This window comes from Loxodonta africana, chromosome 17 (genome assembly GCF_030014295.1).
Source record: "Loxodonta africana isolate mLoxAfr1 chromosome 17, mLoxAfr1.hap2, whole genome shotgun sequence".
NCBI lineage: Eukaryota > Metazoa > Chordata > Mammalia > Proboscidea > Elephantidae > Loxodonta > Loxodonta africana.
The window spans coordinates 24,029,827-24,041,002 of NC_087358.1; positions in this window are offsets into that span (position 1 = coordinate 24,029,827).

Consider the following 11,176-nt stretch of genomic DNA (forward strand, 5'->3'; position numbering starts at 1 on the left):
ATGACCCAACCGTAAGACGCATCCCTGAAAGTTTAAGGCCTGAAAGCTTTTAAAATTTTATAAATGATAAAGGATCAAATCTAATTGAATAAGCCTAATGATTTATTTTTGACCAAAATTATAATAATTTTTAAAGATAAATGTGATGCTATATACACACAGTCGAGCAGTCTCAAGAAAAAATAATCAGAAATAGATATTTAAAGCCATTAAAATCAGTAAGAAATTGCACAAACCAATTATTGCTCAAGCGGTTTACAGTACAATGTACATTAAAATTAATTGAAAGAATTGTTTAGTAACATTTGAAATCAAATGTATAATTGTGGGGAATGAAAATTGCAGATACAAATTTTGTTTTTATTAATAAAATTCCTTAGGGTTAGAATTTGGAAAAACAGATTTTTGAATTAATGCGCATTAAATCTTAAGGGAAACATAAAACTGCTATTGGCAAAAATGTTATTTACACGACTAATTCGCAAGCCATATTACTATCACGAAATGCATATGATTTAATTGTCACATATAAATTTCTTCTTATGGCTTCTAATATCAATAATGAAAAGGAAGGACCTGTAACAATTAAAATATAGGAGATATTAGAAATAAACCTAAACAAATACATTGATAATTTAAATAAATAACATTTTCTTAAAAAAAAATAATAACTTGACAATGTGGACTCAAAAAAGGATACATTGGAAACAGTACTGTATCCTTGGTCCTCATATTTAATGAAGGTACATTTTACTTTTCATGAAATCTTTCTATTTGAAAGTCTAGTCAATAACCAGAGCTTTTTTTTTTTTTTTGCACATGGCTGCACTGTGAATTTTTCTATTAAGATCATAGAAGGAATATATTTTAGCACTCCAATAATTATCTCCAAATAAATTCTCTCTCATCTCCTTCAAACTCAACATTATCATTTTCTTGATATATTGTAAGCTAAGATTCAAGCTACAAAGTTATTTATTGTTCAGAGAGTACACATTTCTTCTTCCATGTTTCCCCATTCCCTTGAAATTATTTGTCCATGCAGCTAATTTTTCCCAAACAAGTTTGAGTGAAAGTGAAGAAAGTAAATTTCTGTAGATTTGAGATGGATTGAGGAGCAATAGTCAGCTTACTCCCTTGTCAGAGTGACTATGGAGGAATTATTTTTCAGATGGTACAGCTCCTTGGTCTTAGACCTTCCATAAACCTGAATGCTTTAGTAATTCTGTAGGTACGAAGTCTGCTGAACTATGCACCACAAGAAAAGTGAGTTAGAAATAAAACTTTGTTGTGGTAAGCCACTAAGAAAAAAAAAAAAAAAAACTAGTGCCATAAGAGTCACCCCCAATTCCCTATCCTATCCTAAATAATATGATATCACTGGTGAAATACATTTGTAAGAAATACTTAAAATACGTTGTATTGCCTTAACAGTCATCTAGTGGGTGGGGAACAACAAAACCAAACACTATTACCTCAAAGTGAAAATTTACTTTTCGAGTTTGTGGATTGGCACATTTGGTAAAACCATCATCAACTGAAATAAATTGGGAGATAGACCACCTGCATACTGATCAGTTCTAGGAGAAAAGGTTATTAATGCCTGTTGGTTTCTATGGCTATTTTGAGAAAATGCTATTAAAAAAAAAATGGTACATTTCCAAGCAAATATCAAAGAGGGGAGTTTATATGTTAGGGTAATTGTAATGTTCTAAAAGCTAATTCTTTCACAGAAAGTACGTGAAAGAGGTTGAGAAACAAATACACAGATTGATAAAAATGCCTCCGGTCAATGACCACATCAAAGGTTTAGCCCTCCAATGTCTTACTCCAGCTAACCTCAAAAAAAAAAAAAAAAAAAAAAAAAACCTCAAGTTAGCTGCCATGAAATTAAATGTAGTAGATGTGATAAATTATGGAAGTAGAGATTCAATAGTGTCTCAGGAACAGTGAGAGTATTTACCGGGAATTGGAATGCACTAAAAAAGAGAGAGATGAGGAGGCTACTAAATTGAGAGAATTGTATTGCCAAGTAATCCATATACCTGGCTTAAGTAAGCCTTTGCGTTTCAAGACATAAAAGAAGATTTGTCCTCCATTTACTACAAGTGAGAAATGAGCAGAGAAATTTGCTTAGGCTTCTAGGAGGATATAGTACCAATACTCAGTTCAGGTGAGGCCAAAGAGTATAATAGAAAAGGACTAAAATTCCAGAAGCCAAAATAAATGACTTCCAAGAATAATAGATAATGGGTGTTTTTCAAGAAAACAATAGGATGTTATCAAAGAACCTCAGCAACCACAAAGCTAAGGTATCTTTACAAAATTTTCCCAGTGAAATTGGTACAAAATACTGCTGTAAATCAGTAACTGCTATGTATCATCCATTCTATCCCATTCTGCATAAACCAAAAACCAAACCTGTTGCTGTCCAGTTGATTGTATCTCATAGCGACCCTGTAGGACAGAGTGGATCTGCCCCACAGCATTTCCAAGACTGTAATCTTTGCAGAAGCAGACTGCCACATCTTTCTCCCACAGAGAGGCTGCTGGGTTTCAACCACCCACCTTGTATTTACCAGCCAAGCACTTAACCACTATGCTACCATTGCTCCTTCATTCAGCATAGTAGTCTTTATTGTCATTTTCTTGACTGTATTTTTTTCTTGAGCCTGTCATAACAAAACATCACACACTGGGTATCTTATAAAAACAGAAAATTATTATCTCATCATTCTAGATGCTATAAGTCCAAATCAGGGTATCAGTTATGTTAAGGGCTCTAAAAGAAAAAGTGTTCTCTGATTCTCCTTTAGCTTCTGGTAGATCCCAGCAGTCCTTTATGCTTCTTAACTTTCAGCTGCATCTACCTCCATAGTCACGTAGAGATTCTTCCTCTGTCCCTATCTCTGTGTATCTTTTTCTTTATTATAAGGGCACGGGTCATATAGGATTAGGATCTATTTTACTCCAGTATGACTTTGTGTTATCCTAACTGATAACATCTTCAAAAACCCTATTTCCAAATAAGGTCACATTTACAGGTATCGTTGTTAGGACTTAAACCTAGTGCCGTCAAGTCCATTCTGACTCATAGTGACCCTATAGGGCAGAGTAGAACTGCCCCATAGAGTTTCCAAGGAGTGCCTGATGGATTTGAACTGCTGTCCTTTAGGTTAGCAGCCATAGCACTTAACCACTGTGCCACCAGGGTTGCTCCACAAAAGATAAAAACCAAGAAAAACAAACCTAGTGCTGTCGAGTCGATTCCGACTCATAGCAACCACAAAAGATAGCAATGAAAAATGCACTGATGTTAGGGGGAAAGGGAAAGAAAAGGAAACTGCTGTCTCTGAAAAGTTACAGTCAAGGCATTTTCCCTACAAGCAACTGGAATCTGGTTGCACACAATCTAATATGTTACAGGGAATCTTAAAATGAGAACCGATCTTTCAACTTTTCCCATATTAGTGTTGTTCCAGTTGTCTGGCAGAATGAAACATAATTGACCTCTAAGAAACTGACCTTTATTTCAAACCTTAAAACCCTGCAAATAGTTTCTCAAGGACAACAATTCCACAGAGAAAAATGTAATACAACAAAGTCCTCCAATCTTGTTTTTCTACTTCAAGAGGCCCCTGTCTCATATTCCCATTTAAATACACTTGGATGTAAGAAGTGTATTTGGTGAGTGATCCTGGGAAGGAGGAGCAAAGGAGTGCATAAGGTGAAGCAAGAAATAATAACAAAAAAAAAGGAAATGAAATCACTGTTGTAGTCAAAACAAACAAACAAAAAAACAAACTCATTGCCACAGAGTTAATTCTGACTTATAGTGACTCTATAGGCAGGTGCAGATTAACCAGTAAACAAGGCATGCACAGGTTTCCAGTAAGCAAACTAAGCAGGTAAACACGGATTTAATTGTGTTTGCCTACTATCTGTAGGGCACAATTTTACATAGGTTTTGCTACATCTTTGATGTGGAGAAAAACAATAAAATTGTGCCCTACAGTTTAGTAAGTAAGCACAAGTAAGCTTATCAGGTAATCCGTCCCTGGTTCACTAAGTCAGAACGTTCAATGAGTAGAACTGCCCCCTAAGGTTTCCAAGGCTATAATCTTTACAAAAGCAAATTGCCATATCTTTCTCCCATGACTGGTAGGTTTGAATGGCAGATATTTTGGTTAGCAGCTAAACTCTTAGCCACTGCGCTACCAGGGCTCCTTCCACTGTTGGAAAACATACAGAATCTTGCCAGTGTTTTCCATTTTAGGGATGGAAGTCTAGGACATGCATGTTCTAGAATTAGTCCTTCATTTACTTAGACATTTTTTTCCAGAGATTTTTACACTTTTGTATTTCAGGGCGGCCACTGGATCAGGACAAAACAGGTTCTCACGCTTTGAAGAAGGCCCTGTGACAGGGAAGCATAAAGAAATGTGTCACATGTTTGAGGTGTGATATTGTCAAGTGCAAAATGGTATCCACCACCACTGTAGGTGATATCAGATGTAGAACAAGGAACCATGACATGTGGAAACAAAGGGATCTGCTTCATATCTTTATGTAACAATTATTTCTAGATCTGATTTTTAAAATATTGTAAGTGGCTTCCTCTTTATATTCTTACTTATATTTCTAGAGTTTTGTAATTGACATAGGCATTCTACTTGATTTTCATTATGTCTGTGTATACCATAAACTTTCTCTACCATTTATGAATTCTTATGGCCTTCATGGAAACCCTGATGGCATAGTGGTTAAGTGCTATGGCTGCTAACCAACAGGTTTGCAGTTCAAATCAACCAGGCACTCCTTGGAAACTCTATGGAGCAGTTCTATTCTGTCCTACAGGGTCGCTATGAGTTGCAATTGAATTGAAGGCAATGGGTATAATCCTAATCATACTATATATCATAATCATAATGTACCAAAAAAACACAATTATGTCATGTGGTTAATAATTGTTAATACTTGTTTTATCTGTTCCTTTCCATTACTTAGACTTATTCTTTCCTTTCCTTGTCGAAGTCTTCTAGTAAAATGTTAAATAAAATGAGTAATTTTGGTCTAATTTCGCATCTCACAGAAATTTTTTCAACATTTCCTCGGTTAAGAGAAGGGTGGAGTATTTCTGTAGAGATTATTTATGAAATTAAGGGTAGTACCCTCATTAATTGATCTTAAATTTTATCAAATGCTTTCTGCATATATTGAGAAGATCATACAGTTTTTTCCCCTTTTTTCTTTTTATAGTCAGACTTGGCCTAATAAATGCGGGCAAGTTAAAAGTAAACAGCAGATGCATTCATTCAGTAATGGACATGAAAGATACTGGAAAGGGAAAATTATCCCAAATAATGAAGGTTTGTGTGATGCCCTTGTCATGTACTTTGTAGGGAGAGACTGAGGTGAGAGTACATATGGATTCCTGGGCTGTGAACAAGGGCCTGGCTCACCTGTGAGGAGTCTGGAAGGAAAAAGACTGGGAAGTCAGAGACAGAAACTTGGGGAGGCACGTATGTGAATGGACACAAAATATGCAGATTTTTGCACCACATCTTATTATCCACCTAAAGGCATCTGTAACGATAGAGACAGTGAATAAGTGATGATTTCCCACGTGTTAAAATGACCTTGATTTCTTTAGGTAAACAAAATATGGTTGTCATGTAATATTCTTTAAACATATGGCTGAATTCAGTTGCATCTGTTCTCATAAATGATGTGGATTTTCACCACTGTTAGCAGATATAATGTTACCATAATTAAGGCAGTATGATATCATGCAGAAAAGAACAAGTGGACTAATGTGGCAGAAAAGAGAATCAAAGACTCTTTATTTGTGCCCTCTGTATTTATGACAAATGTGTAAAAACAAAGCTGTGGGGGTAAAAAAAAAAAAAAAGTTGAATTTTTCAAAAATGATGCTACCTCATTTGGAAAGAAATATGAGATTTATCCCATCTCACACAATGGTAAACCTAAATATGAAAAAGACATAGAAGATTACAGAGAATAGCTGCATGGCTGTAAAGCAGGAAGAAATTCATGAATAATGTGCCAAAACACTGCCACAAAGGGAAAGGTTGATATACCAGTTCAAATTAAGAAAATGAGAATCCCAGCTGTACCTTGACACTGTTTCACACAGTACTAAAGTAATTCAAGATTTCCCTGAAGAGGAAAACAAGCTCAAAATATCCAGGAAGAAACTAATGCATGAGCTGATGCCTGCAGACACTGAAAAAATAGCTGATTTTAAAATTACTGTAGCTTTTTTGTTCTTTTTTTATAATTGTCCAAAGGAAACTTACGTTGATCTAGTGTTGGCAATCTTAATGACAACACCAGATAGTTTTTGAATTTCTTTTCTGTAGAATTTGCTCACTGACACTAATCTGCATTTCTGAAATACTGGAATTCTGAAAAAACTATATATATATATATATATATATATATATATATATGTATATATATATATATATATATATATATAGGCACTGACCTAGCTCTGGTGGTGCTGTGGTTAAGCTTTCTGCTACTAACCAAAAGTCAGCAGTTCAAATCCAACAGCCACTCCTTGGAAACTTTATGGGGCAGTTCTACTCTGTCATATAGGGTCACTATGGGTCTGAATTGACTCTATGACAATGGGTTTTTGGGGTTTATAGTCCTTGACGGGTATTCCTCAAGTTACGACGAACTGCACATACCATCATCTGTTGTTTTTGTGCATGTTATTGTTAGTAATATGTACTACATACAGTGGTGCAGCCCATAATTTGCTGATCCTATTATCCTCAGATGTTCACTCACAGATCTTCAAAGATCAGATTTATAAAGATACTGATAATAAAAGGCAATAATAGCAAAAACTAAAAAAAAATAGAAAAAGCTTCAGAGCTGACTGACTTAACGCCAGAGTCATCAGAATGGAACCCCACTGTAAGTTGATACTACCAGTATGTGTATACATACATATATACATGGATACATGAGTAGCCTTTATTCAAATCTATAAGCTGCCTGATTGCAATGTGTACTCTGGCTTAGATTTTGAGCTGCGTTATATTTCCATTCATGAGGAAATGATCATATTAACAGTGCTACTACTTTTCCTCATAGAGTGTCTCCTAAAGTTCCTTCACATTTTTTAAAGAAAAGCAAACAAACAAAGAAACAAGCAAAACCGCATTTTCAAGATAGAGAAATTCATGTTGCTGCTCAGTGTATTTTTGCTCCTCAGTGTATTTATACTTTTTTAGCTTTTACAATGTGGTTTGGGGCTCTTGTTTAAAAAAAAAAAAATGTACACTTAAGAGTAGCAAATAATATTAAACATGTGGTTTTCTTCAGTATCTAGTCCCAAATTGTTCCCTTGCATTGTTTTAAGTTCTTTCCTTTGACCCTCTTTTTGATCTAACCTTCTAGGACTTTTTCATGATCTGAGTTGTTCTCACCCAGGATGGAGCTCTATTGACGTGTAGATGAACTTTAGTTAAATTTTTATGGCATCTTCCAGATCTAGGGACTCTGCATTTTCTGCACACCCACCCAACTTTTACTGAAATCCCTGCTTAAGCATGACCTCTGAGTCCAAATGCAAATTGTATTTTTTCATTTTCTCTATACTTTATGCTCTTATTTTTTCCCATATTCCTCTGTTTGTCAGAGGAGGGATGGGGAGTTTTGGATTTAGGCTGCAATCGTCTTCTGGAACTAATGTTGCATGTGGAGCCTGGACTGGATCCATGCCTGGAGAAGTGGAATGATGCGAGAGAGGTTATGGCAGGCTGAGCTGACAGCTGACTGTGACAAGGGAATTGAGAGCTGTGCTGAAAGTAAATTTTCTTGCCACCTGTAAAATATAAAAATATATATATAAGTAGAAGAAATTCAGTGGTGAAAAGGGAGAAGCAGGCAGCTGACAGTAAGGGTATATAAGAGAGATTCTTATTGCTCTCCAGATATCTACTAGTGGCACACATTGCCCAGCCCCCATGAAGGCAGGACTAACTTTAGCCACAAGTGAGCAGAAGTGAACAGGCATGAACATTTAATAAGATAATGACAAGGAGAAATGACCATTTAAAAGCCAATGACAAATAATCATTAAAACAGAGAAAAGTTAAAAAAAAATTTTACCCACACACCCATATTGTAATTCTTATGAGAACTTTATTTATAAGCTGATTACTGTAGCTATAATATAGTCTTCATACTTGTTAGAACATGTCCTCCACACAAGTAAGGTTTATTCCAAGAATGTAAGGATGATTTAGAATTGGAAAACATGTTTATTATATTAATAAAGTCAAGGAGAAAATGACATATTCCTGTTAATAAATCTTGAAGAAATTATTTGATCCAATTAAAATCTATATACAAGGAAGCCTCTCAACAAAATACAACTAAATGAGTATGTCTTTGACACGACAAAAACCCAACCACAATAAAGAAGGAAATGACATTTTCTCTACTGTGTTCAAGAATAAGAAAAGCGTATAACCCATGATTATTATTATTAGGCATTTAATTGGAAGCAATAGCCAATGCAATTAAATTAAAAACAGCTACTGGAGGCATAAGAATTAAAAAAAAAAAGACACAACTATTTCCACTTGCAGATAATAAGATAGCATATCCAGGAAAAAAAAAAAAAAAGAGAGAAAATCAACAAATTACTGAATTTTAGTAAGGTAATAAGGTATAAAATCTATATATAAAAATCATGTATAAAAACCATATAAAGTTATAAAATGTAATGAATAAACCATAACAACACAATGATAAAATGCTTAACAGTAAACTTAAGGAAAAAAATACAAAATTTATATGACTAAACCTTCAAAACACTTATGAGAGAGATCAGAGTACACATGAATGATTACAAATACATGCCAGGTTCAACATCATAAAGATGTCTACTCTCCTCAAATTAATTCATAAATTTAATTTAATTTCAATAAAATCTCAAATTGTTGCTTTTGGGAGCTATACAAATTAATATAAAAAGTAATAGCCACGAATAGCCAGAAAACCAAGGAAAGAACAGCAATGGAGTGAGGGAAATTGCTAGCCTCTGAAGACACTTTTTTTTTTTTTTTTTGAAGACACTTAAGCATATTATGAAGTCTTTGTATTACAACTATAGTGAACTACAAGTATTACATGATTAAAAGGATTTAATACAGAAACTAATGCTTACCTTGGTGTGGGAGGAGCTGAACAAATGAACCCCATGGAAAAGAGAAGCCCTAATAAATTTAGTTTCAAACGCTGAAGCAGAATTAGAAGCCATAGGTCAGAATGTGAATCCCAGAAACCACAACTGAGAGCCGTGACCACAAAGTGGAACTTCATGGAGAAATCTGGAAAACCGCCATGTCTCATTGACACCAACATGAAGAGGCCAGTGAAGCTACTATCTCTGGCCACCACAGCCTTTCAGGTACACTTAACTTCTACCCTCGAAATTTAATAAGACCGTCTCATTTAAAAGCTCTAAACCAAAACCCACAAAATAAATGCAATTCTGGTGAGTACATCTCCTGACTTACAGAGGATTGGGCATGGTGACAAACTGAGAATAGATATTCCACCATAATATAACAATATATAAAACAGAGAGGTTTTGGCTTATGAGTGAAATGTTTATACTTGCCTATTGGACACACATACACAATCACAATCAGACGGACATATATAGACAACCACACAAATGGAATAGAAAACAAATCTGGTGAAAAATCCAAGTAAGTATGCAAACTTTCTATATGAGAAAATACTCATCTCAAATCACCAAGAAAAAAATTAGGCTTTAATAATGATTTTGAAAAATGTGATTTCCCTTAGGAAAAACAAATCACGTGAAGTAATCTTCAATAAGATCAGAGATAAATATTTAAAATAATTCACTAAAGAAAATAAAGGGATTTTTTTTTTTTTTAACCTAGGAGCAATGTATTTTTTTTTTTTAGAAGCAATGTAAGCCATCCTAAGCATGAAATAAAATCCAGTGGCAATAAAGGAAAGTCTTGTAATGTGTCCACATAAAAGGTTACATTTACTTATATGGCAAAGCAAAACAACACTTTAAGCAAAGTCAAAAGTGAGAAACTTGAAAAACATTTTTAATATTATTGAAAATATTATCTGTAAAATTTGAAATGGAAGTGAAGTGGTTCTTAATTTAATCTCACTCATAAAAACAAATGCAAAATTAGAGGAAATTTTATACTAAAAATGATGTAAAGTGAAATACGTCGAATATACAAAAAATTATGTCTGCAAGTGTTACTGGAAAAAAGAAAAAGGGAAAGCAAACTTGAGAAACTCATTTTCCAATTTTAGAAATATTTTTTATATCACCTCCTTAGTCTGAAATGTGTGAATAATGGGAACTTATTTGTCTTTATCCTGCCTTTCTGAGAACTCTTCTAGCCACATAGCTCTAGATAATGAATAAAAGGTATTTTTACAAAGGAATGAGAGTTAATAAATCAAGACACAACGATAGAATTTAATCATTTACACTATATATGGAAATTTTACAAAAACTTTCAAATGTCTTTTTTACCTGCTCTAAATTAGTAACACAGAAATGATTTACTAAATTTGTGCCATGCTTATTTTTTAATCATCTGTCTGAGGCTTTCAAATGGCTTTGATCTGGAATAAAGGAGGTAAGCCAAAATCAAGCAAAGCACCACTTGAATCACAGAGATAAACAAATCAGCCTGAGGTTTTCAGAACATATATGTGGTTAAATAAATTCAGAGAAAGACGAAAGTTGAAAATCTAATATGGTTGTGTATATCCTAATAATAGGGCTTAATGTGGAGCAGATATTTTCTGAATTGCTGCATAAAAATGGAATGAATATGTAGTGAGTAATACTTTTGCTTAACTGAGATCTTGCGGACTAGAAAATAATGCCACATGTTAAAACTGTGTTGGTCTGGAGTACGTTCAGCCTTCTTGTAATTTAAAAGATGTGAAATATATGTCCTGAAAGAGAGTGAAAGTCAGGCAAAGCAAAAATCCCTTCTGTGATTCTTTGGCACATTAAAATCTTCTTCTAACTTAGAAGCGCATAAAGATAAAAGTTTGAATCACAGAAGTTCTCAGAGTAGGATGGAGGTAATAAAAGATAAATGGAGCTTGTATG